This window comes from Hyperolius riggenbachi, chromosome 9, assembly GCF_040937935.1.
Source record: "Hyperolius riggenbachi isolate aHypRig1 chromosome 9, aHypRig1.pri, whole genome shotgun sequence".
In the NCBI taxonomy this organism is placed as follows: domain Eukaryota; kingdom Metazoa; phylum Chordata; class Amphibia; order Anura; family Hyperoliidae; genus Hyperolius; species Hyperolius riggenbachi.
The window spans coordinates 32,475,266-32,502,790 of NC_090654.1; the positions used below are offsets into that span (position 1 = coordinate 32,475,266).

At 45.9% G+C, this 27,525-nt stretch overlaps 1 pseudogene; it reads left to right on the forward strand.

Moving 5' to 3' along the window:
* Positions 1–14,394: 14,394 nt before the first annotated feature.
* Positions 14,395–24,641, forward strand: LOC137533409 (beta-1,4-galactosyltransferase 3 pseudogene; annotated as a pseudogene).
* The last annotated feature ends 2,884 nt before the right edge of the window (positions 24,642–27,525 follow it).

Consider the following 27,525-nt stretch of genomic DNA (forward strand, 5'->3'; position numbering starts at 1 on the left):
CACAGGCTCTCTCTCCCTCTGCATTCAACTTCGGTACCCCTAGTAGCCGCGGCCGCCCACCGCTAGCTGCTTACACAGTAACAGGGAAAAGCGGGGCTGGACGCTGTGGACTTATATAGGCAGCAGGTGAGAGGTATAGTGTCACCCACCCCCTGTATTTTAGCTAAGTCTGGCGCCCTAGTCCTGTGCCTTGGGGGGCCTTCTCACAATCCAGCCCTGTAAATGGCATCATCCTGATTTAAAACTTCTTGCTTTTACTGATGGGCCGGCTGACACGGTACAATACCCTACTCCTACTGCATTATAAAGTGTAAGTTTATGGTTGATTTTGCATTTACAATGCAGTATTTAAACAAATGTATGCAGCTAGGATAAAGGAAGGTGTTTGTTCAGCTTTTATTGGATACCATTATTGACCGTATATATTGTGCTTCACATGCACACAAAAATACAGTGACTTCAGTGTTTGGTTACATGAAGGCTTTAAACAAATAGAATAAATATACAATAATATTCACTAGCTTGCTTTACCTCGAGTCCTCCTCATAGGAAGAGCCTGTTGTATTGTGCTATCCATCCTCCTGTCAGTCTGTAGGTGTTCCCTCTCTCTTCCTTGCAAAAAATATGTTGCCTCTTGCTCATAGACCTCAAGGACAACTAAAACGAGAAAGCTATGGAGGCTGCCATATTTATTTCCGTTGAAGCAATACCAGTTGCCTGGCTGTCCTGCTGATCCTCTGCCTCTAATACTTTCATCCACAGACCCTGAACAAACATGCAGAAGATTAGCTGCATGCTTGTTTCTGGTGTTATTCAAACACTGCTGCAGCCAAATAGATCAGCAGGGCTGCCAAGAAACAGGTAATGTTTAAAGCGGTATTGTCATCATAAAAATCAAATTTCAACAGCAAAAGGTCTGAGTGTATAAAGATTAGAGATGTCCCGAATGGTTCGCCGGCGAACGGTTCCAGGCGAATTTTGGTGGTTCGCCTGCGCAGAGAACTGGGAACCTTTTTTCAAAGTTCAGTTCGCCCATAGACTTTAATGGCCGCCGACTTTAGCAGTTAATAGCAAAGTCCCCTTACATAGTAAAAACACCCAAATTGTTGGGAATGTTAAGTGGAATAGTGGGAACAAGTGGAAAACATTTTTTTTTTTTCAAAAAGACCTTATACTTTTTGAGAAAATCAATTTTAAAGTTTCAAAGTAAAATGAGCCGATTCATTAAAAAAAAACCTGATTCATTAAAAAGAACCGGATGATTCATGAACTGTTAGTAAAGCAGAGAATGCGTCCTGAGCAGGACGTGAAGCTGCCGGCTCCGCTGCTGTCTCTCCCCACCTGCCTGCACCTGTCACCCTCACCTAGCCTGGCACCCAGCGCACCCATGGGTGCCAGGCTAGGTGAGGGTGACAGGTAAGGAGGTGGGGAGAGACAGCAGGAGCCGGCAGCTATGCGTCCAAAAGGAGGCATTCTCTGCTATGTGGGAGGCCTCGGAGATCTTCAAATAAACTTAAGAGGATACATTATTCGTTGGATTGTTTACGATGGATATTGTCGCGGGAATTTTTTGTAAAGGTACAGGTAAGTATTTATGGTTAATTTAGAATAATAAAATACTTTTCTCATGGTTGTGTTTTTATTTCATTTAACCCTTTGTGGAAATGGGTAAGGGGTACTGTGTACCCTTATACTCATTTCTCCTGGGAGGGAGGTGGGCATCTGGGGTCCCCTTCTTAAAGGGGACTCCCAAATGCCACCATGAACCCCCTCCCCCCAGGAAGTCATCGCCCCCACCTCCTCCTGGGGCACCGGAGGTGGGGAAGAGACCCTTGTCCATGGATTGGACAAGGGCTCCGGGGGGGGGGAGGGGAAGGCTTGGCCGCCCCTCACCTCCCCAGAGCCCCTCCATACCATGGACCATGCGGGCTAGTATAGCTAAGGGTGCGAAGCCCCAGTCGGCCGGGGCTCTGCATTCTGGCTATCCCAGCCTGCATGGGGGACAAGGGGTTACAGAGGCTCGGGAGGGGGGACCCCACGCCTTTTTTTTCAGATTTCCCACACACAGCACATAAAAATAATAAAAAAGAAATAAAACATGTTTTTAAAAGACTTCCGAGACCACAAATGTGAAAGAAAAGTTAAATACCTTTTCATAATCCAGATCCATTGAGGACGCCATCCGCGCCCTCCCGTTCATTCCTCCCAGTCGAGTCCCGACCCCTCTGAATGGGTCGGGTTCTCAGTACCCCCTCAATATGGCCGCCACAGATTGCCGCGGCTGCGCAGTCCACATAGACGCGATTGCGGCTGTGCTGCTCTAGGACCTCCTCCCGATGCGTCCGATGTATGCACGCATATTGAAGACACGGCGGGAGGAGGGCCTAGAGCTCCGCAGCCGCAATCGCGCCTATGCGGACTGCACAGCAGAGGCAATCTGTGGTGGCCATATTGAGGGGAGAATGAGAACCTGACCTGTTTGGAGGGGTCGGGACCCGACCAGGGCCGGTATTACTACGGGAGCCATGGGGAAATGAACGGGAGGGCGCGGATGGCATCCTCTATGGATCTGGATTATGAAAAGTTTAACTTTTTTCACATTTGTGGCCTCGGAAGTCCGTTAAATATTGTTTCCTGCTATTTTTAACATATTCTGCAAATTTGGTGTTGCTAGGATGTAAGGGGCCTTTACTATTAACTGCTAAAGTCGGCGGGTGATGATAACCAACCAGAATTATAGGGGTGCAAAAGTGCTGAATCCATTAGGCTCCCTATTTGACTTTCAAAAATCTCAAATCTTTTCAAAGGGCAATTGCTCAGCAGTGGCAAATTTTCTAGCATTGTAGGGACCCTTAGGGGGATCATGACTGGTGTGTTTCGGGCCCTTAGGCCAAAGAGGTCATAGCCTAGGGTCACAAAAACCTGTTTATTTGGGCACTGGCAATGGTGGAGATTCTGACGAACATAAATCGCAGTTATGGCCGTTAGCAACGTCTGAATCTCACGACATGTCTCATGCAGGTAGAAGGCATATTGTTATACTTTTACTCCAAAGTTGGGTTCCCTACATCTCTGCAAACCAGAGTTACAGGGGTGCAAAAGTGGTAAAATCCCCCATAGGCTTTTTTTGGGCCTCCTATTTAACTTTCCAAAATCTCACACCATTTCAAAGGGCAATGGCTCAGCAGTGGCAAAACTCTCCAGTCATGATCCCCCTAAGAGTCCCTACAATGCTAGAAAATGTGCCACTGCTGAGCCATTGCCCTTTGAAATGGTGTGAGATTTTGGAAAGTTAAATAGGAGGCCCAAAAAAAGCCTATGGGGGATTTTACCACTTTTGCACCCCTGTAACTCTGGTTTGCAGAGATGTAGGGAACCCAACTTTGGAGTAAAAGTATAACAATATGCCTTCTACCTGCATGAGACATGTCATGAGATTCAGACGTTGCTAACAGCCATGGCTGCGACTTATGTATGTCAGAATCTCCACCATTGACATTGCCCAAATAAACAGGTTTTTGTGACCCTAGGCTATGACCTCTTTGGCCAAGGGGCCCGAAACTTACCAGTCATGATCCCTCTAAGAGTTCCTACAATGCTAGAAAATTTGCCACTGCTGAGCCATTGCCCTTTGAAATGGTGTGAGATTTTGGAAAGTTAAATAGGAAGCCCAATGAAAGCCTATGGGGGATTTTACCACATTTGCGCCCCTGTAACTCTGGTTTGCAGAGATGTAGGGAACCCAACTTTGGAGTAAACGTATAACAATATGCCTTCTACCTGCATGAGACATTTCGCGAGATTCAGACGTTGCTAACGGCCATTGCTGCGATTTATGTTCGTCAGAATCTCCACCATTGCCAGTGCCCAAATAAACAGGTTTTTGTGACCCTAGGCTATGACCTCTTTGGTCTAAGGGCCCAAAACACACCAGTCATGATCCCCCTAAGAGTCTCTACAATGCTAAGAGTAGAGACTCCCCCTAAGAGTAGTAGACTCCCCCTAAGAGTCTCTACAATTACTCATCAGCTGCAGCTCTGTGTGCCTGTTCCTGTGTGTCTCTCTCACTGCCTTGCAGTGTAAAGTAAACAGTTTACAGCCAGGGAGATCTCATTCTGAATGGGGGTGGGAGGGGCATCCAAGTAAGGAAAAAATACAGGTCCTAATTTTCAGATCCTTCTATTCATCTAAAAATCCCTCAGCTGTTCTCATATGATCTGTGAGAAAGAAGTGTGTGTGTAAGCAGGCCAGAAACAAACAGTAAATCATTCCTCTGTGTGACAGAGAAGTATAACCCAGCTACATGGTATAGCTGTACCCTCTAGCATTGACGCCGAAACAAATTGTTACGAACAGCTGCTAAACAAGGCATTTTTGCACACAGGCTGTGATGAGAGACCTCTGAAAAGCTTTCTAGTGTTGCTGGCTAAAAGCTCTATAGGTATGTGGTGTTTACAAAAGAACAGTTTCTTTGATAGTACTCCTTTAACCTCCTTAGTGGTAACCCCGAGTAAGACTCGGGCCAAAAATTTGCAGCTCAGAGTGGTAACCCCAAACCTGAGTCCTGGTAGCCACCAAAAGGTATGGATAAAAAGTGCAGCATAGTGGCATTCCTAATTCACCTCCCCCGGGATCCATACCCTGGCAGTAACTCTTATTCTGGTCCTTGAAGGCTCTTGATCTCTCTGGTGAAATCTCACTATAGGAGTAGAGCACCACCCAGTGGATGGAGGGAGAATAGCAGTGGGAGGGAGGTGTCCAGGGTAGGGCTGCTGCAGTTCCCCCCACCGCAGTCTATCAAATAAGCAGTGTATTTGTGGTCTTAACCCTTCTTGCAATGCCTGCCACACCTGCCACCCTGTACCTGGCAGAAGGATGCAGAGCTGAGAACACACACCAATTTACAGAATTTTTACAGAGGCAGAGTTCAATTACTTTTTGATACTTGCTTGATATTTTTTTGCTGTATGAACTGACTTAAATTCTGAAAGATGTAAAGGATAATGCCTTATTTATTGTCATTATCACATTGTTATTTCTTTCCAAAAATAAAAAAATAAAAAAAGTTTGAGAAAAAGAATGGAGAAATGCTAAATGGTTTTAAAATCATTTATTAAAAATAAGATATTGTGTCAACATTTACACAAATAGAGGGGAAAACTTTTCAAATAAAAAGTCAAGTTTGTAAAAATACCCCCCCCCCCCTAATGCTGGTGTTAACTGAAAAGGGCCACCTTTTACAACTTGATGTGTATCACATGACGGTAGGTGGGGTTCCTGGGTAGTCACTGGCAAGGTGACTACCTGAACTTTAGAAGTCGTGGGAACCCCCACTTTTACTGTCATGGTTCCCCTTCTCATGCAAGATCTATTTGGACTTTTAAACTCTAGGGACTGTGGGATGCAAAAACCGTATGTCCATGGTCCTTCATCCTCCTGGACTAAGGGCGCTATTTTTAAACTTCCTCGTTTTAGTCCCATCACCCTTCCATCATAGAGAGTCCCCGGGGTGCTACCTGATGTACCCCAGGATTCAACCTCTCTACTCCAAAAAGTCCCCTGATCCATTAAACTCACGTCCCATGCTAACCCTTGTGTCCCTCCCCAGAAGAATACTGTTGATACTCTTTCTTCCGGGAAATTGATTACATCTCAATGACAAAAGATGTTCCCAACTGTCCTGATTGGACCTTTGCCCCCCCTTATGTCCCTAGGCAAAATGCGTACTTTAGGTCGGGAAGAATGTACTCTGCAATCTTTCAGTTAAAAGTACCTCCTCACTTACCCATCTATAATGAGGATAAGTGGCTGAATGAATATGGACTGTGTAATATTGTCTCATATTGTGACCCGTGTAGTGAGGATGATGTTACCTGTGTTGGCTCTCCTTTTCTTGGGATCCCTCTCCCCACCCTCTTTGTCACCTGAAAATGTGGCTGGATCTCGATTTTTACTTCTCGTTCTGAGAACCAAAACCCTTTTGCTTTCCAGCCTTTACGTGTGTATAGTTGTCTCAGAGACACCCTCTGTTGGTTGTTCCAGAATGTGATATTGTTCACTGCTTCTCTCCTGGAGGAGAAGTTACGCTTACTGCTCGTTCCTCTCCAAACTAGAACCGTCTCACTCCAGAGAACCAAGACAAGGTAATCCTGAACAACACACTCCACCTTTTGCATGTACCCATTGTACTGCAATGTACCATTTAACAAGACTTTGGATCGGTGCGTTGGTTCCGGGAGTGTGACATTCCAGAGCAGATTTAATCTGCCGTTCACCTCACACTTCCAGCACACTTGACCCTTCATACCTTTCACCAACATTGTGCCATGAAATTTGTTTCCACCTGGCACGAGTGATCTTTTCCTCCTTCCCTGTTCAGTCCAGTCGGGCCAATCAGAGGGAAGTGCAAAAGGATCAGTACCTTTTTCTCCAAACATTAACCTGTTTGGGCCTTGTGTTCTCATTAACCCCTTATTGTTCATGAGAATGTCCTCTCCTCTGTCTCCTAGGACGAAATGGCAACCTAGGATCGCCATCAGCACAGTACTCTTCATTATGAGAGCACTTCCTTGGGAAAGAAAAACATTATCAATTTGCATTATGCTTTGCTCAGTCAGTTTTTTTTAGTCTAGTTTAGTTATCTGATCTCGGAAATCTCGCTGTTCTCCAAACCAGGATTGGCCTCTGGAAACTTTCGCTTATCCGACTGACATGTCTGTCTCTGTCTCTGCTGCCAGCACCTCAGCTTTCTCGATTCCATATTGCCAAAACTCCTGAAACCGAAATACAAACAAATCAATTCTTATTAATGATTTGAGTTTCACCCTGCGCGCTTGTACTCTGTACACCTTAGATTGATCAACCATAATTGATCTCGTTTCTTTATAGTTCTCTTGAAATATGTTTACTCTTTTTGGTACACTGGAGCTACACTCCTCTCCCCTACCTTATGTTCCAATGTCATAAGTACTTACCTTTTTAAAATATGCTCCCACGGACTTCACCTTTGGAAGCTCTTACCTCATCCCCCCCCCCCCCCCGTACATACTCGCCTGCAGTATGTACTGAATACGGATGCCACACACTTGTTGCTGCTACCTGCAGACTGCTTTTCAGCTGAGCTTGCAATGCTCTTACCCATTTTCGTTTTTACTTACCTAGAACTTCATTGATCACAACCAGCTCTGCTAGAAGTCCTGTTTGTTGTACCCTCTGACCAATGTTTGCCAATGCTACTACCTCTATACCAGTGTTGCCAACCTTTCACGTTATTTTTTACTGACAAATACCTAAAAAATTACTGCCAAAAGATTTTTTTTACTGACAACCCCACCCCCCCGCCGAAAAAATGGGCGTGGCCACGCAACAGAATGTGGGCGTGGTCATGGGTGGGGCCAAATATACATGATTTTAATATTGCTGTGAAAGGTCTGCCAGGGAAGTTTGAGCTCTGCCATAGTGTTTCCCCCCCCCCCCCCCCCCTTCCCCCAAAATACATGTAATCTTACAGCATTTCACCAAAAATACACGTAATCTGGCAGAGGTTCTTCCAAAATACGTTTAATATGGCAGTGGTTCCCAAAAAATAGATGTAATCTGGCAGCAGTGATTCTCCCAACATACACAAAATCTGGCAGCAGTTCCCCAAAATACATTTAATCTGACAGCAGTGGTTCCCCAAAAATAGGTAGCCCCAGGTCTATAGGTGTCCCCAGAATAGGTGGCCAGGGGTATAGATGTCCCCAGAACAGGTAGCCAGGGGGAGAGATGTCCCCAGAACAGCCAGGGGTATATGTGCCCAGTATATGTAGGCAGGGGTACAGGGCTGGTTCTGGACTGGCACATATGAGGGGGCAGTCAAATGGGTAGGGGTCAACATGTTCGAGAAAATTTGCAGCGACTAAAGTGGGCATGGCAAGTAAATACACATAATGAGAGACAGCGTTTCACCAGTAAATGCACATAAGAGACAGCCTTTCACCAGTAAATGCACGTAATGACAGACAGCTTTTCACCAGTAAATGCACATAAGAGACCGCCTTTCACCAGTAAATGCACGTAATGACAGACAGCTTTTCACCAGTGAATGCATCTAATGAGAGACAGCTTTTCACCAGTAAATGCACGTAATGAGAGACAGCTTTTCACCAGTAAATGCACGTAATGAGAGACAGCTTTTCACCAGTAAATGAACATAAGAGACAGCTTTTCACCAGTAAATGCACATAATAAGAGACAACTTTTCACCAGTAAATGCACATAATGGCAAACAGCCAGTGTCCTCAGTATATGTAGCCAGCAGATATATGTGCCCAGTATATGTAGCCAGAGGTATATGTCCCCAGTATATGTAGGCAGGGGTATATGTGCCCAGTATATGTAGCCAGAGGTATATGTCCCCAGTATATGTAGGCAGGGGTATATGTGCCCAGTATATGTAGGCAAAGTTATATGTGCCCAGTAGATGTAGCCAGGGTTATATGTGCCCAGTAGATGTAGCCAGGGTTATATGTGCCAAGTATATGTAGCCAGAGGTATATGTGCCCATGGGTAGCCAGGGTTATATGTCCCCAGTATATGTAGCCAGGGTTATATGTGCCCAGTAGATGTAGCCAGGGTTATATGTGCCCAGTAGATGTAGCCAGGGTTATATGTGCCCAGTAGATGTAGACAGGGTTATATGTGCCCAGTAGATGTAGCCAGGGTTATATGTCCCAGTAGATGTAGCCAGGGTTATATGTGCCCAGTAGATGTAGCCAGAGGTATATGTGCCCATGGGTAGCCAGGGTTATATGTCCCCAGTAGATGTAGCCAGAGTTATATGTGCCCAGTAGATGTAGCCAGTGTTATATGTGCTCAGTAGATGTAGCCAGGGTTATATGTGCCCAGTAGATGTAGCCAGGGTTATATGTGCCCAGTAGATGTAGCCAGGTTTATATGTGCCCAGTAGATGTAGCCAGGGTTATATGTGCCCAGTAGATGTAGCCAGAGGTATATGTGCCCAGTAGATGTAGCCAGGGTTATATGTGCCCAGTAGATGTAGCCAGAGTTATATGTGCCCAGTAGATGTAGCCAGGGTTATATGTGCCCAGTAGATGTAGCCAGAGGTATATGTGCCCAGTAGATGTAGCCAGGGTTATATGTGCCCAGTAGATGTAGCCAGAGTTATATGTGCCCAGTAGATGTAGCCAGGGTTATATGTGCCCAGTAGATGTAGCCAGGGTTATATGTGCCCAGTAGATGTAGCCAGGGTTATATGTGCCCAGTAAATGTAGCCAGGGTTATATGTGCCCAGTAGATGTAGCCAGAGGTATATGTGCCCAGTAGATGTAGCCAGGGTTATATGTGCCCAGTAGATGTAGCCAGGGTTATATGTGCCCAGTAGATGTAGCCAGAGGTATATGTGCCCAGTAGATGTAGCCAGAGGTATATGTGCCCAGTAGATGTAGCCAGAGGTATATGTGCCCAGTAGATGTAGCCAGAGGTATATGTGCCCATGGGTAGCCAGGTGACCCCCCAAAGCAGGAGGGGAGCACCTCGCTTTCCCCTCCTGAACTAAGTGACTGAGTGGCTGGCAGTGGCAGGCGGCAGCGAGCGGAACTTACCTGCGTCTCGTCGCCGAGCAGAACTTCCGGGTGCAGGAGCGAGACGGAAGGTAAGTCCCGCCCGCTGCCAAACGCCACTGCCAGCCACTCAGTCACTTAGATCAGGAGGGGGACAGTCAGCGAGGGAGGGAGAGTACTAAGGTAAGAGAAGGGGGGGGGGAGATTGCCCCCTTCTCCACCGCTGCCCACAGCTCTTCCTCCACTGCGCTGCTGTCCTCCTGCAACAGAGCGGGCGGCCGATTGGCCACACTTTTTTTTCGGATGCTGCTGAATTCCTTACGGAATTCATGGGCAGCTTAATTTGTATCAAAAATTACAGGCTGCCCGTAAATTTACGGGCGGTTGGCAACACTGCTCTATACTTGCCCAAAAAATGGCTACCTCCCTGTGGGAAGGTGTGTTTTGCTACTATGTACTATGTCCCCAGTATATGTAGCCAGGGTTATATGTGCCCAGTAGATGTAGCCAGGGTTATATGTGCCCAGTAGATGTAGCCAGGGTTATATTTGCCCAGTAGATGTAGCCAGGGTTATACAGTGGTGTGAAAAACTATTTGCCCCCTTCCTGATTTCTTATTCTTTTGCATGTTTGTCACACTTAAATGTTTCTGCTCATCAAAAACCGTTAACTATTAGTCAAAGATAACATAATTGAACGCAAAATGCAGTTTTAAATGATGGTTTTTATTATTTAGTGAGGAAAAAAAAAACTCAAAACCTACATGGCCCTGTGTGAAAAAGAAATTGCCCCCTGAACCTAATAACTGGTTGGGCCACCCTTAGCAGCAATAACTGCAATCAAGCGTTTGCAATAACTTGCAACAAGTCTTTTACAGCGCTCTGGAGGAATTTTGGCCCACTCATCTCTGCAGAATTGTTATAATTCAGCTTTATTTGAGGGTTTTCTAGCATGAACCGCCTTTTTAAGGTCATACCACAACATCTCAATAGGATTCAGGTCAGGGCTTTGACTAGGCCACTCCAAAGTCTTCATTTTGTTTTTCTTCAGCCATTCAGAGGTGTATTTGCTGGTGTGTTTTGGGTCATTGTCCTGCTGCAGCACCCAAGAGCGCTTCAGCTTGAGTTGACGAACAGATGGCTGGACATTCTCCTTCAGGATTTTTTGGTACACACAGTAGAATTCATGGTTCCATCTATCACAGCAAGCCTTCCGGGTCCTGAAGCAGCAAAACAACCCCAGACCATCACACTACCACCACCATTTTTTACTGTTGGTATGATGTTCTTTTGCTGAAATGCTGTGTTACTTCTACGCGAGATGTAATGGGACACGCACCTTCCAAAAAGTTCAACTTTTGTCTCGTCGGTCCACAAGGTATTTTCCAAAATGTCTTGGCAATCATTGAGATGTTTTTTTTTAGCAAAATTGAGATGAGCCTTAATGTTCTTTTTGCTTAAAAGTGGTTTGCGCCTTGGATATCTGCCATGCAGGCCGTTTTTGCCCAGTCTCTTTCTTATGGTGGAGTCGTGAACACTGACCTTAATTGAGGCAAGTGAGGCCTGCAGCTCTTTAGATGTTGTCCTGGGGTCTTTTGCGGCCTCTCGGATGAGTTTTCTCCGCGCTCTTGGGGTAATTTTGGGAAGGTTCTTCACTGTTCCATGTTTTTGCCATTTGTGGATAATGGCTCTCACTGTGGTTCGCTGGAGTCCCAAAGCTTTAGAAATGGCTTTATAACCATTACCAGACTGATAGATCTCAATTACAGTACTTTTGTTCTCATTTGTTCCTGAATTTCTTTGGATCTTGGCATGATGTCTAGCTTTTGAGGTGCTTTTGGTCTACTTCTCTGTGTCAGATAGCTCCTATTTAAGTGATTTCTTGATAGAAACAGGTGTGGCAGTAATCAGGCCTGGGGGTGACTACAGAAATTGAACTCAGGTGTGATGAACCACAGTTAAGTTATTTTTTAACAAGGGGGGGCAATCACTTTTTCACACAGGGCCATGTAGGTTTTGAGTTATTTTTCTCACTTAATAATAAAAACCATCATTTAAAATGCATTTTGTGTTCAATTATGTTATCTTTGACTAATAGTTAACGGTTTTTGATGAGCAGAAACATTTAAGTTTGACAAACATGCAAAAGAATAAGAAATCAGGAAGGGGCAAATAGTTTTTCACACCACTGTATGTGCCCAGTAGATGTAGCCAGGTTTATATGTGCCCAGTAGATGTAGCCAGGGTTATATGTCCCCAGTAGAAGTAGCCAGGGTTATATGTGCCCAGTAGATGTAGCCAGGGTTATATGTGCCCAGTAGATGTAGCCAGGGTTATATTTGCCCAGTAGATGTAGCCAGGGTTTTATGTGCCCAGTAGATGTAGCCAGAGGTATATGTGCCCAGTAGATGTAGCCAGGGTTATATGTGCCCAGTAGATGTAGCCAGGGTTATATGTGCCCAGTAGATGTAGCCAGAGGTATATGTGCCCAGTAGATGTAGCCAGAGTTATATGTGCCCAGTATATGTAGCCAGATGTATATGTGCCCAGTAGATGTAGCCAGAGGTATATGTCCCCAGTATATGTAGCCAGGGTTATATGTGCCCAGTAGAAGTAGCCAGAGGTATATGTGCCCAGTAGATGTAGCCAGGGTTATATGTGCCCAGTAGATGTAGCCAGAGGTATATGTGCCCAGTAGATGTAGCCAGAGTTATATGTGCCCAGTATATGTAGCCAGATGTATATGTGCCCAGTAGATGTAGCCAGGGTTATATGTGCCCAGTAGATGTAGCCAGGGTTATATGTGCCCAGTAGATGTAGCCAGGGTTATATGTTCCCAGTAGATGTAGCCAGGGTTATATGTGCCCAGTAGATGTAGCCAGGGTTATATGTGCCCAGTAGATGTAGCCAGGGTTATATGTGCCCAGTAGATGTAGCCAGGGTTATATGTGCCCAGTAGATGTAGCCAGAGGTATATGTGCCCAGTAGATGTAGCCAGGGGGTATATGTGCCCAGTAGATGTAGGCAGGGTTATATGTGCCCAGTAGATGTAGCCAGAGGTATATGCGCCCAGTAGATGTAGCCAGGTTTATATGTGCCCAGTAGATGTAGCCAGAGGTATATGTGCCCAGTAGATGTAGCCAGGGTTATATGTGCCCAGTAGATGTAGCCAGGGTTATATGTGCCCAGTAGATGTAGCCAGAGGTATATGTGCCCAGTAGATGTAGCCAGAGGTATATGTGCCCAGTAGATGTAGCCAGGGTTATATGTGCCCAGTAGATGTAGCCAGAGGTATATGTGCCCAGTAGATGTAGCCAGGGTTATATGTGCCCAGTAGATGTAGCCAGGGTTATATGTGCCCAGTAGATGTAGCCAGAGTTATATGTGCCCAGTAGATGTAGCCAGATGTATATGTGCCCAGTAGATGTAGCCAGAGGGTATATGTGCCCAGTAGATGTAGCCAGAGGTATATGTGCCCAGTAGATGTAGCCAGGGTTATATGTGCCCAGTAGATGTAGCCAGAGGTATATGTGCCCAGTAGATGTAGCCAGGGGGTATATGTGCCCAGTAGATGTAGCCAGGGTTATATGTGCCCAGTAGATGTAGCCAGAGTTATATGTGCCCAGTAGATGTAGCCAGATGTATATGTGCCCAGTAGATGTAGCCAGAGGGTATATGTGCCCAGTAGATGTAGCCAGAGGTATATGTGCCCAGTAGATGTAGCCAGGGGGTATATGTGCCCAGTAGATGTAGCCAGAGTTATATGTGCCCAGTAGATGTAGCCAGGGTTATATGTGCCCAGTAGATGTAGCCAGAGGTATATGTGCCCAGTAGATGTAGCCAGGGTTATATGTGCCCAGTAGATGTAGCCAGAGTTATATGTGCCCAGTAGATGTAGCCAGAGTTATATGTGCCCAGTAGATGTAGCCAGAGGTATATGTGCCCATGGGTAGCCAGGTGACCCCCCAAAGCAGGAGGGGAGCAGCTCGCTCTCCCCTCCTGAACTAAGTGACTGAGTGGCTGGCAGTGGCAGGCGGCAGCGAGGGGAACTTACCTGCGTCTCGATGATTTGCCGCTACTCTGGTCTGGTCCAGACCAGAGCAGCGGAACTTCCGGCGCAGGAGCGAGACGGAAGGTAAGTCCCGCCCGCTGCCAAACGCCACTGCCAGCCACTCAGTCACTTAGATCAGGAGGGGGGGGGAGCACTAAATTTACGGGCGGTTGGCAACACTGCTCTATACTTGCCCAAAAAATAGCTACCTCCCTGTAGGAAGGTGTGCTTTGCACTTTAACTACACGGGGTTCAGGGCTACACATGCCAGCTTCATATGCCTGCATGAGAATCTCTGAATGCCCACTAGGTAGGTAGTTCTATGGCAAACATTCTACTTATACACTGTCACTATGTAAATGGAAATTCATTGCTCCTTTGTAATTGCCGCTTGAACTGATTTCAGTTCTGTTCTTTATGTTAAACTTGATTGGAGCTGGAAAAAAATTATTTGACCAATCAGTGGACGAGGAAAAACACACAAACAGCCCAGCATTGGCCTCTTTGTCAATCTCTAGTCCTGTCCACGACAACACCCGAAAAAAACGTTTCTGCAGCCGCGGCGATGGACACCTAGATTGGTCAACTCCTTTTTTCCACCTCCGGTACACCCTTATGTACTGTTTCCCGCTTTCTCTATTGGGAACTCATGTTGCACTACTTTTTAAGGTGCATCACTTAAAGGAATAATCCCATAAGCAACCCTGTCCAGAACAGATACCACCCTGATCCGCTCTTGCAAATCATTCTGGGGGGAAATATCTGACATCTATGTGTCTCCATGTGTCTTGTGGCCAGTCGGAGTGCTGCTTGGTCACGTGACGCCGTCCCCTCACCGCGCTCCAATGCGGTGGCTTCGCCCGTCCCAGTGGGCACGGCCATGCCGCAGATGGCGATCGGCATTCGTGCTCCGGTACCTGGAGGGGAGGAATGGCGGTATACAGAGGGGTGAGTCTGCACTGTTCCCCTATTGGCCATAAGCATTCATATTCAGTTCCCCATCAGGTCCGCTTGTTGGCTCAGGACCTTTGATTGGTCAGCTAAGTTTCTAGCAGATGATTGGCTATTGTTGTGGTGGATGTATATATAAATGTGTAAAGCTGTTTGTTTTCTACAGACTGTCACAAGCTTGAGAAAGGGGTATGCCCCCGAAACGTCGCACTTTGTGTGACAGTCTGTAACTATGACATTTGAATAAAAGAGCATATATTACATAGATGGTGCCGGCTTCTCTGCTTCACTAATGTACTTGTGAAAATATTTTCATAACAATGGCTCATATACATGTTGTTCGTTGCCAGCTGGTCTGGCATCTGCCCTGGATATCTCTGACACAGCCTTGGCAGTTCTAGTACAATGTTCTGCTGAAAATCAGAACTGCCTTTATTTATCTCTAAGAGAAATTCTCCTTAAAGGGCGATTCTGCACATCAAGTCTTTTAACTAACTCAGTTAAAGTAACTGAGGCCTACAAATTCAAGCATATAATACTTAAATTCTAACATAGGTAAATAAGGAAACTTCTAAAAATAATACAGTAAGCTAATCTATTTTCCTAAATATATATATTTATAGCATTTGTAGATAGAGAATGCAATCATTTTTAAAACATTTTCAACCTGTTAACCCAACGTAGTATGATTTGAATATGTATTTTTTTTCAATGAGGGGTTCTGATTGCTGCATTTGTAATGTGGGGTACTGTTTGCAGCATTTGTAAAGTAGGGTACTAATTGCTGCATTTGTAATGTGGGGTACTAATTGCTACATTTGTAACATGGGGTACTGTTTGCTGCATTTGTAACGTGGGGTACTGATTGCTGCATTTGTAACATGGGGTACTGATTGCTACATTAGTAACGTGGGGTACTTACTGCAACATTTGTAATGTGGGGTACTGATTGCTGCATGTGTAACATGGGGTACTGATTGCTACGTTTGTAACTTGGAGTACTAATTGCTGCATTTGTAACATGAGATAGTGATGATTGTTTTGTAAAATTACAATAGTATTATTTTTAACCAAGTAGTGTATAATAGTAGGTAAAATGGTAAACTCCCCAAAACAGTACCGTAAGGTAATCTGTTTTTCAAAATGAACCTATTCATAGCATTTGTAGATATAGAATGCAATCATTGTTAATGTTTTTCTGTTTCAATATTGCTTTATTGAAAAGATATGAGTATAACATTTTACAAAGTACAACATTCAATTTCAAGAGATAACTTTTTACATGTCTTTTTGTAACAAACTATATAAGATAGGAAATACCAAACATATATGTGTACAGTAGTTAGTATAGTAGGAGGTAGGTCGCTATTAGTAGTGTTGGGCGAACATCTAGATGTTCGGGTTCGGGCCGAACAGGCCGAACATGGCCGCGATGTTCGGGTGTTCGACCCGAACTCCGAACATAATGGAAGTCAATGGGGACCCGAACTTTTGTGGTTTGTAAAGCCTCCTTACATGCTACATACCCCAAATTTACAGGGTATGTGCACCTTGGGAGTGGGTACAAGAGGAAAAAAAAATTAGCAAAAAGAGCTTATAGTTTTTGAGAAAATCGATTTTAAAGTTTCAAAGGGAAAACTGTCTTTTAAATGCGGGAAATGTCTGTTTTCTTTGCACAGGTAACATGTTTTTTGTCGGCATGCAGTCATAAATGTAATACATATAAGAGGTTCCAGGAAAAGGGACCGGTAACGCTAACCCAGCAGCAGCACACGTGATGGAACAGGAGGAGGGTGGCGCAGGAGGAGGAGAAGGCCACGCTTTGTGAGACACAACAACCCAGGCCTTGCATGAGGGCAAGAAGCGTGCGGATAGCATGCTTTGTACCGCCATGCAGTCATAAATGTAATAAAGATAAGTGGTTCAATAAACAGGGACCACGCGGCAACGCTAACCCAGCAGCAGCAGACGTGATGGAACAGGAGCAGGCGCAGGAGGAGAAGGCCACGCTTTGTGAGACACAACAACCCAGGCCTTGCATGTGGACAAAAAGCGTGCGGATATAGCAGCAATGCTTTTTGCCGCCATGCAGTCATAAATGTAATACAGATGAGAGGTTCAATAAACAGGGCCCGGAAACGCAACACCATCCCAGATGTTCATTGGTCATGTTACTTGGTTGGGGTCCTGGAGTGTTGCGTAGTCATTTCCAATCCAGGATTGATTCATTTTAATTTGAGTCAGACAGTCTGCATTTTCTGTAGAGAGGCGGATACGCCGATCTGTGACGATGCCTCCGGCAGCACTGAAACAGCGTTCCGACATAACGCTGGCTGCCGGGCAAGCCAGCACCTCTATTGCGTACATTGCCAGTTCGTGCCAGGTGTCTAGCTTCGATACCCAATAGTTGAAGGGTGCAGATGGATGGTTCGACACAGCTACGCCATCTGACATGTAGTCCTTGACCATCTTCTCCAGGCGATCGGTGTTGGAGGTGGATCTGCACGCTTGCTGTTCAGTGGGCTGCGGCTGCATGGGTGTCAGAAAATTTTCCCACTCCAAGGACACTGCCGATACCATTCCCTTTTGGGTACTAGCTGCGGCTTGCGTTGTTTGCTGCCCTCCTGGTCGTCCTGGGTTTGCGGAAGTCAGTCTGTCTGCGTACAACTGGCTAGAGGAGGGGGAGGATGTCAATCTCCTCTCTAAAGTCTCCACAAGGGCCTGCTGGTATTCTTCCATTTTGACCTGTCTGACTCTTTCTTCAAGCAGTTTTGGAACATTGTGTTTGTACCGTGGATCCAGAAGGGTATAAACCCAGTAATTGGTGTTGTCCAGAATGCGCACAATGCGTGGGTCACGTTCAATGCAGTCTAGCATGAATTGAGCCATGTGTGCCAGAGTCCTACCAGAATCCTCATCATCCTCTTGTGAGCGTTGTGATAGTTGTTGTGATGCATCATAGTCGTCACCTTCCTCCTGGTCTGCTTCTGCTGACCATTCGCGTTGAATTGTGGAAGTCCAACGTGCACCGCTCTGGCCCTCGTCAGTGGTGGCATGAAATTCCTGCTCCAACTCCAGCTGTTCCTCCTCCTCTTCTTCGTCATAGCTGCTGGGGCCAGCGTTCCCTGAGGCGGATGGCCTGATGTTGGTACCATCACGCTGATCGTTTTCTCCTTCAGATTCCCCCAGTTGCATCATGACAGCTGTTTCCTTGATTTTTAACATCGACCTCTTCAGTAAACACAGCAGTGGTATGGTAATGCTGACTGAAGAGTTGTCACTGCTCACAAGCAACGTGGATTGCTCAAAATTTTGGAGGACTTGGCAGAGATCCAACATGTTGGCCCAATCGGATCCACAGAAGCTTGGCAGCTGGCCGGATGCGCCTCGGTACTGCGCCGTCATGTACTGGACCACTGCACTCTTCTGCTCGCAAAAGCGGGCTAGCATGTGCAGCGTAGAATTCCAGCGCGTAGGGACATCACACAGCAAGCGATGGTGGGGGAGATTGAAGCGCTCCTGCATCTTGGCGAGTGCCCCCGAAGCAGTACTGGAATTTCTACAATGTTTGGACACTCGACGCACCTTCAACAGCAGATCGGGCACGCCTGGGTATGTCCTCAGGAACCGCTGAACTACTAGGTTCATCACGTGCGCCAGGCAAGGGATGTGTGTCAGCTTAGCCAACCTTAAAGCGCGAATGAGATTACTCCCATTATCACACACAACCATGCCCGGTTTCAGGTCCAGCGGTGCCAGCCACAAATCCGTCTGTTCCTTTATTCCCCTCCAAATTTCCTCCCCTGTGTGCTGCTTATCCCCAAGGCAGATTAGCTTCAGCAACGCTTGCTGACGCATGCCAACAGCTGTGCTGCACTGCTTCCACGATCCTACTGCTGCTGGGTTAGCGTTTCCGGATGAGGTACAGCTTTGAGATGCGTTGGAGGAGAAGGAGTCAGAGAGGTAGGTGCTGCTGTTATCCAGTGGGAGGGACGGCGGTGCAGCTGTTTGTGGCGTGGGCAACACCCGTGCCGTAGCAGGTGAGGAATCGCTGCCAGGCTCCACAAGGTTCACCCAGTGCGCGGTAAGGGAGATGTATCGACCCTGGCCGAACGCACTCGTCCAGGTGTCAGTGGTGAGGTGAACCTTGCAGGCAACGGCATTCTTCAAGCTTCGGGTTATTTTGCTGACCACGTGCTCATGCAACTCAGGCACTGCAGAGCGTGCAAAGTGGTAGCGGCTGGGAACCACGTAACGTGGGATGGCCACTGACATCATGCCCTTGAAGCTGTTTGTCTCCACCAATCGATATGGCAGCATTTCGCAGGCCAGAAGCTTGGCTATGCTGGCTGTTACTGCCACGGCCCGGGGGTCATTTGCTGGCAATTTCCTCTTGCGCTCAAACATCTCCGACACAGACAACTGAACCGTAGCGCTGCACACGGAAGGGCTGTTGGTTGTTGTGTTTGATGAACACTGGGAGACCTCAAGAGCACTACTCCGGAAAGTGACAGTGTCAGCGTCGTCTGATGTTTGTGAATGTTGTGAACCACGCAATGGCTGGGCTACTGCTGCTGCTGAGGCGGGTCTGGTGGTGAGTCTGGTGAACCCAAGGGAGGCAGTGTTGTTTCTGGTACCCTGTCCTGACGCGTTTGCCCAAAGAGTGGGATGTTTGGATAGCATGTGACGGCTCATGCTGGTGGTGGAGAGGTTGTTAATATTTTTCCCCCTGCTCAGGCGGGTCTTGCACACCTTGCAAATCGCCATGGTAACATCCTCAGTGCAGTCTTCAAAGAAAGCCCAGACTTTGGAGCACCTGCCTCCTTGCTGGCGATTTCTGTTTGCTCCTCTTTTGCCTCTCACTTGAACTTCCACGCTTGTGGTGCCTGAAATTGCGCGCCGCCTACCTTGTGGCACAAGGCGAACTCGTGCAGCAGTGTGTTCTTCAACAGACTCATCTGTGCTGCTGCTACGACGGCGATGTTCTCGTTCACAAACAAAATCTGGGTCTCTGTCCACATTGTCCATACCCTCCTCTTCCATCTCCTCAAACTCGTCATATGTCATTGTGGGCCACCGCCGTGGAGTAGAGCTCCCCACAACAACCTCTGCGCAGCACACTCCAACGTCGTCTTCCAGATCTTGTCGGCCGACCTCCTGCAATTGCAACCCCTCCTGCCCAAATTGCTCTGGGATTTGGGTTTCCGAGTCCTCTTCGGACTCGCCTTGTATTTCAGTGCGCGGTGCATTTCCCACAGTTAACGGTTGTGAATCCAGGCACAACATTTCTGGCTGTTCCTCCATTGACCTTTGAAAGGTGGAAGTTTGTTGGGCTGGGAATAGCTCCTGCGAATACCCCATTGTGTCCTGAGGTAATTCATCGGACTGGTTATCTGGCAGTTGTGTGCGTGGTGTCGCTGCCGGTTGTGTCAGCTTTGTGCCCACTGGCTCCTTGTAACTGGCTGAGGACTCGGACCTCGTGCGTGATGTGCTGGTGCTGCTTAACCCACTGCTGGACGCTTGAGAGGTCATCCAAGTAATTATCTGGTCCTGTTCTTTTGGATTTGTGAGGGTTGTTGTCCTGGACAACATGGGCGGTATTGAGTGGGTTTTCTTGGGTGCTCCCCTGTGGCCTGTACGTGAACCGTCAGGGGAAACACCTCTTCCCTTGCCCCTCCCTCTTTCACCGGATTTCTTCCTCATTTCACTTATCCTTACAGTACACGCTGACTGGCAGCAGTACAGTGGCAGTACAGAAATGCTATACAGTACCACTATTCCCAGCAGCGACACAGAGCACAATGCTATACAGTGACGGGTGAGCGGTGTACCACTATTCCCAGCAGCGACACAGAGCACAATGCTATACAGTGACGGGTGAGCGGTGTACCACTATTCCCAGCAGCGACACAGAGCACAATGCTATACAGTGGCGAACGAGCGGTGTACCACTATTCCCAGCAGACACAGAACAGTACACAGAATGCTATATAGTGTGGCTGAACGAGCGGTGTACCACTATTCCCAGCAGACACAGAACAGTACACAGAATGCTATATAGTGTGGCTGAACGAGCGGTGTACTACTGTTCCCAGCAGACACAGAACAGTACACAGAATGCTATATAGTGTGGCTGAACGAGCGGTGTACTACTGTTCCCAGCAGACACAGAACAGTACACAGAATGCTATATAGTGTGGCTGAACGAGCGGTGTACTACTGTTCCCAGCAGACACAGAACAGTACACAGAATGCTATATAGTGTGGCTGAACGAGCGGTGTACCACTGTTCCCAGCAGACACAGAACAGTACACAGAATGCTATATAGTGTGGCTGAACGAGCGGTGTACCACTATTCCCAGCAGACACAGAACAGTACACAGAATGCTATATAGTGTGGCTGAACGAGCGGTGTACTACTGTTCCCAGCAGACACAGAACAGTACACAGAATGCTATATAGTGTGGCTGAACGAGCGGTGTACTACTGTTCCCAGCAGACACAGAACAGTACACAGAATGCTATATAGTGTGGCTGAACGAGCGGTGTACCACTATTCCCAGCAGACACAGAACAGTACACAGAATGCTATATAGTGTGGCTGAACGAGCGGTGTACTACTGTTCCCAGCAGACACAGAACAGTACACAGAATGCTATATAGTGTGGCTGAACGAGCGGTGTACTACTGTTCCCAGCAGACACAGAACAGTACACAGAATGCTATATAGTGTGGCTGAACGAGCGGTGTACTACTGTTCCCAGCAGACACAGAACAGTACACAGAATGCTATATAGTGTGGCTGAACGAGCGGTGTACTACTGTTCCCAGCAGACACAGAACAGTACACAGAATGCTATATAGTGTGGCTGAACGAGCGGTGTACCACTATTCCCAGCAGACACAGAACAGTACACAGAATGCTATATAGTGTGGCTGAACGAGCGGTGTACTACTGTTCCCAGCAGACACAGAACAGTACACAGAATGCTATATAGTGTGGCTGAACGAGCGGTGTACCACTATTCCCAGCAGACACAGAACAGTACACAGAATGCTATATAGTGTGGCTGAACGAGCGGTGTACTACTGTTCCCAGCAGACACAGAACAGTACACAGAATGCTATATAGTGTGGCTGAACGAGCGGTGTACCACTATTCCCAGCAGACACAGAACAGTACACAGAATGCTATATAGTGTGGCTGAACGAGCGGTGTACTACTGTTCCCAGCAGACACAGAACAGTACACAGAATGCTATATAGTGTGGCTGAACGAGCGGTGTACTACTGTTCCCAGCAGACACAGAACAGTACACAGAATGCTATATAGTGTGGCTGAACGAGCGGTGTACTACTGTTCCCAGCAGACACAGAACAGTACACAGAATGCTATATAGTGTGGCTGAACGAGCGGTGTACTACTGTTCCCAGCAGACACAGAACAGTACACAGAATGCTATATAGTGTGGCTGAACGAGCGGTGTACCACTGTTCCCAGCAGACACAGAACAGTACACAGAATGCTATATAGTGTGGCTGAACGAGCGGTGTACTACTGTTCCCAGCAGACACAGAACAGTACACAGAATGCTATATAGTGTGGCTGAACGAGCGGTGTACTACTGTTCCCAGCAGACACAGAACAGTACACAGAATGCTATATAGTGTGGCTGAACGAGCGGTGTACCACTGTTCCCAGCAGACACAGAACAGTACACAGAATGCTATATAGTGTGGCTGAACGAGCGGTGTACTACTGTTCCCAGCAGTGACACACAATGACTGGGGGGGACCCTGGCTAGCGTGGCTGGAGCGCGAACTACCCTGCCTGCCTACCCAAAGCTAAACCCACAGACAAATGGCGGAGATATGACGTGGTTCGGGTATTTATTTACCCGAACCACGTGACAGTTCGGCCAATCAGAGCGCGTTCGGGTCCGAACCACGTGACCCGTTCGGCCAATCACAGCGCTAGCCGAACGTTCGGGGAACGTTCGGCCATGCGCTCTTAGTTCGGCCATATGGCCGAACGGTTTGGCCGAGCACCGTCAGGTGTTCGGCCGAACTCGAACATCACCCGAACAGGGTGATGTTCTGCAGAACCCGAACAGTGGCGAACACTGTTCGCCCAACACTAGCTATTAGGTGCTTTTATATGAGATCATTGTAGGGCGATATCTCCAGTGCTTGACAGCATATTATTAATATCAAATGATCTATTCTCAGAGTATTATTGTATTTAATGTTGACCAAAGTTTTTTTTAAGGAGAAAGTCATTGGAGAGTATATGAATGAAAGAGATATTGTTAATACTTTTCAACCTGCTAACCCAAAATAGTGCGATTTGCATATGTTATTTTTATGAGGGTTTCCATGAGATCCCCCACCCCCCAAAAAAAATGTAAGGGTTCCTTAAATCTAAAAGGATTGAGAAAGGCCGTTTTATAGGGAAAAAATAAATAACACATTTAACGTCCCGTAGGAGGAAGAGCAGCTCAGCTATCAATCACCTGCAGAAGTGACAAGAGCAGTCATTTTTCTCTGAGGCCAATAGTTGTAGCCCCGTCAACAATGCTCTTAGTTATACTTCAGGACTAACAGCATTGTTGATATAATTGCCTGTGGTTCAAGCCAAAGGGGAGTCCTAGGTATTACATGGCTATTCTGAATTCTTGCAATAGTGAGGATAGAAATTACAGTGACGGGGGTGGAGCCTTCTGTGTTCAGGTATCTGGTCTTATGGTGATAACATTTGGATTGCTGACCTGCTGGAAGCTGGAAGGAGAGCTCTCGGAAGGCTGAAACAGGCTGCACCTGACCCTCTGCAGCCGAGGTTCTACCAACCCAGCAATCGGTTCTGTTGATTTTTTTCTTCCTTGAGATTATATCTACTATTCCATATTGCATCAAGCCAGATGGAAGAGTGACCAAGGCAGGCGGACAAGCAGAGTTTGTTTCTCATTGTGCAGAGTTTGCCCTTCTGGACTACAAAAGTGAACATGACAAAAGGACATTGCCTGATCATTCTACTCCTTCTCCAGGTGATGATTGTTGCAGTGCTGTACCATGGGGGTTTAAAAAAAATGAGGACCTACTACAATGTTGCACAGAACTTGTCTAAAGCTCTGACTGCAATGCCTACCATGAGGGATCAGATCTTGATGCATGATATCTCACTGAATATTTCTAGAACTATTGTTTGTGACCACCATGGGAATGTGAGGGATAACTTCAGTAAAATGGAGACCCAAAATACCTTGTGTCCAGTGACATCTCCATATTTAGTGGGGCCTATCATGGTTCAGTTGCCCCAGAACCTGACTGTAGAGGAAATTATATGTAAAAATTTAAATGTATCCAAAGGAGGCCGATACAAGCCCCCAAACTGTGAGTCCAGGAGTAAAACCGCCATCATCATCCCCTACAGGAACAGAGAGCACCACCTTAAATACCTCCTGCACAATTTACACCCATTCCTGCAGCGCCAACAGCTCAGCTACACCATCTACATCATCCACCAGGCTGGCACTTATTCCTTCAACCGTGCCAAGCTCATGAATGTCGGCTTCAAAGAAGCTATGGAGGATGAGCCCTGGGACTGTCTATTCTTCCACGATGTGGACCTCATTCCTGAAGATGACCGGAATTTGTACACATGTGGCAAGTCCCCCAAACATGTCTCTGTTGCCATTGACAAGTTTGGGTACATATTACCTTATGCAGGTATCTTCGGGGGTATCTCAGCCCTCACTCCAGAGCAGTACATGAAAATAAATGGATTTCCCAATACCTACTGGGGCTGGGGTGGGGAGGATGATGATGTTTCAGCTAGAATTAGACTCTCGGGAATGTCTATATCTCGCCCGCCCATGGAGTACGGAAGGTATAAAATGATAAAGCACACACATGAAGGAAGCCAAGACAATCCCAAACGGTTTGACCTTTTGTCTAGGACGCAGATAACCTGGAGACAAGATGGCATAAACAACCTTCAGTACAAACTGCTGTCCAAGGAACTGTTGCCTCTTTATACGAATATCACAGTGGACATTGGTACAGAGGAAGGTTTATGATTTTGGAGACAGAAATTGTCAATTTTTTTAATTTTCTCCCTCGTTCTGGAAAAACTTATTGGCCTGATATATATTTTTCAACCAAACAATGTTACAATGTCAGTCCAAAGATAGAACAGCGTCTGGCACTATAACTTCAACTGCGGCTTTCACACATACAGGTAAAGTGCAAACAGGGCATAATATGCAGTGTATCTGCAGTATGTAGCAGTCTTGATACAAAAGAATGCATTCAGGCATACTTATCGTGTGAGCTGGAGCTGGATGGGGAGGAAGCAGCTGTTAGTGCCTGGTGGTGCATGGCCTAACGACTGTTTTGTGGGGTGTTAACCTAGCTTCATCTGAGGCCAGTATGTGCACCGGCCCACCCAGCTCCAGCTCACATGCTGTAAGTATGCCTGCCCTGCATGCACTTTTTATATCAAGACTGCTAAATGCAGGTGAAGCTAGAAAAAATAGAATATTGTGCAAAAGTCCATTCATTTCAGTAATTCAACTGAAAAGGTGAAAGCAATGCATGAAATAGGAACCCTTTGCAGGTGTTTTAGATGAATTAGCTGATTAGAGTCTGGCACTTGAATATTGGACATTTTCACTATATTCTAATGGTCTGAGCAGGGCCGGGCCGAGGCATAGGCTGGAGAGGCTCCAGCCTCAGGGCACAGTGTAGGAGGGGGCGCAGAATTCATTCAGCTGTCATTCCTAATTGTGTTTGAAGCAGAAAGAAATAAGAAAAGGGGATACATGGCAGTGACTACAAGCCAGATAACTAGATATTAAGGTGTTGGGGTGGTTGTGGGCCCTGTGGCGCCTCTTAGTCTACTAGCAATCAGTGTTTTATGGCTCGGGTGGCAGGGATGGAGGGGCACACTTTGGTGTCTCAGCCTTGGGTGCTGGAGGACCTTGTCCCGGCTCTGAGTCTGAGATTTTGGTTTTGGGCATCTCATAAACTGTAAGCCATAATCATTAAAGTTATGGCAAATAAAGGCTTGAAATATCTCGCTTTGCATGTGATTCGATTTCTATCAAGACTCGCCGTTGTTCATTCTCCCCTTACAAGCGAGTCTTGATAGAACTTGAATTGCACCGAAGCACCTTATGCAAACCTTGGGTTAAAATTGCTTAACCAATTAACCTTCCTGGACGTAAAAGTTACGTCCAGGAGACCAGACCATGTGCGCTTCCGCGGCCAAACGTGCGCGTGCACGCGCTCCCGGCCCGCGGTTCGTTAGCCAGGTAATCAGTGAATCGGGCTATGGTGCCCGATCACTGATTCCTCTCCCCCGCAGAAAAAGCGACAGCTTCACTCAGAAGCTTCGCTTTTTCTGGCTCTAACGTCCCCCATGCGTCTCTCTAAGCGTATGTTACGCTTAGAGTGACGTCACGTAAACAAACTCATGGCCGCCATCTTGTGGCCAAAAAGTAAAACTGCACCTAAATGTAAAAAAATATAAAAATAATCATATATTTATTTTTAAAAATTACAATTTACATCCCACCCTCCAAAAAATACCCACATAAAATGTTTAATAAAAAAAAAAAAAAAAACATTACAATAAAAAAGAAAAAACAGGTAAATATTTACCTAAGGGTCTAAACTTTTTAAATATCAATGTAAAGATGAAATATTTCTATTTTTTTTTTTTAATTATAAGCTTGTAAATAGTGATGGATGCAAAACAGAAAAAAATGCACTTATTTCCAAATAAAATATTTTCGCCACACATTGTGATAGGGACATAATTTAAATGGTGAAATAACCGTGACAAATGGGCAAATACAATGCGTGGGTTTTAATTATGGAGGCATGTATTATTTTAATACTATAATGGTGAAAACTGAGAAATAATGAATCTTTTCCGTTTTTTTTCTTATTCTTCCTGTTAAAATGCATTTACAGTAAAGTGGCTCTTAGCAAAATGTACCCCCCAAAGAAAGCCTAATTGGTGGCGGGAAAAACAAGATATAGATCAGTTCATTGTGATAAGTAGTGATAAAATTATAGGCTAATGAATGGGAGGTGAACATTGCTCGGATGCATAACGAAAACGACTAAATGCTGAAGTGGTTAATTGTTCGTGTTGGAATTATTGCAGGGTAGGGTTGGAATGCTGTAGTTTTGCATTGCTAATAGTTCAAGTTGGAATTGTGTTTATATTTATATTGATGTTTTGACATTTTGTCAGTCTTTGTATGCCAAGCCAAATTCCGGGCACGACCCAGTCCTGCTTGACGAAATAAATAAATGATTCTGATTCTATCTCATATATTAGTTTCACCTTTGAAGGGAATCTGAAGTGAAAATAAACTTATGAGATAAGGGGCCATATGCAATTCCCTTTTTCTCCTGAGTTTTCTCCAAGATGATATTTTCACTTGTCATAAAATGTCTTTTAAACCACCAGCAAGCAAGAAAACATTTAAAATAATGTTAATAGTAATTTTTAACCACCTTTGGGCTACTTTTTCAATTGTAAAATGCTGGAAAGTTATTTTAAAGACAAGATGAAAATTATCACCTGGGTGAAAAAAAGAATTGCATATGGGCCTATGAATTCTATGTATAGTACAGCTAAGAAATAGAACATAAGTAGCATATTGTTTCCAGTACAGGAAGAGTTAAGAAACTCCACTTGTTATCTTTTCAAAAGAGCTTCTCTGAGCTCTCCGACTAATTTAGTCGGCTACAGTGCTATTTTCTGAAGGACTTATACATCAAATAAACAGTGAAAGACAGCTTCAGGTACGATTTTACTGCACAGAAGTTAAAAGGGTCATTAGCTCTGCTCTCTTTCATAGTATAAAATGCAGAGTGTAGTTGGGAAACTGCAAATATTAGAGAATGTTACAATGTTATTAAAAAAAAAGTTATATAGCTGAAAAT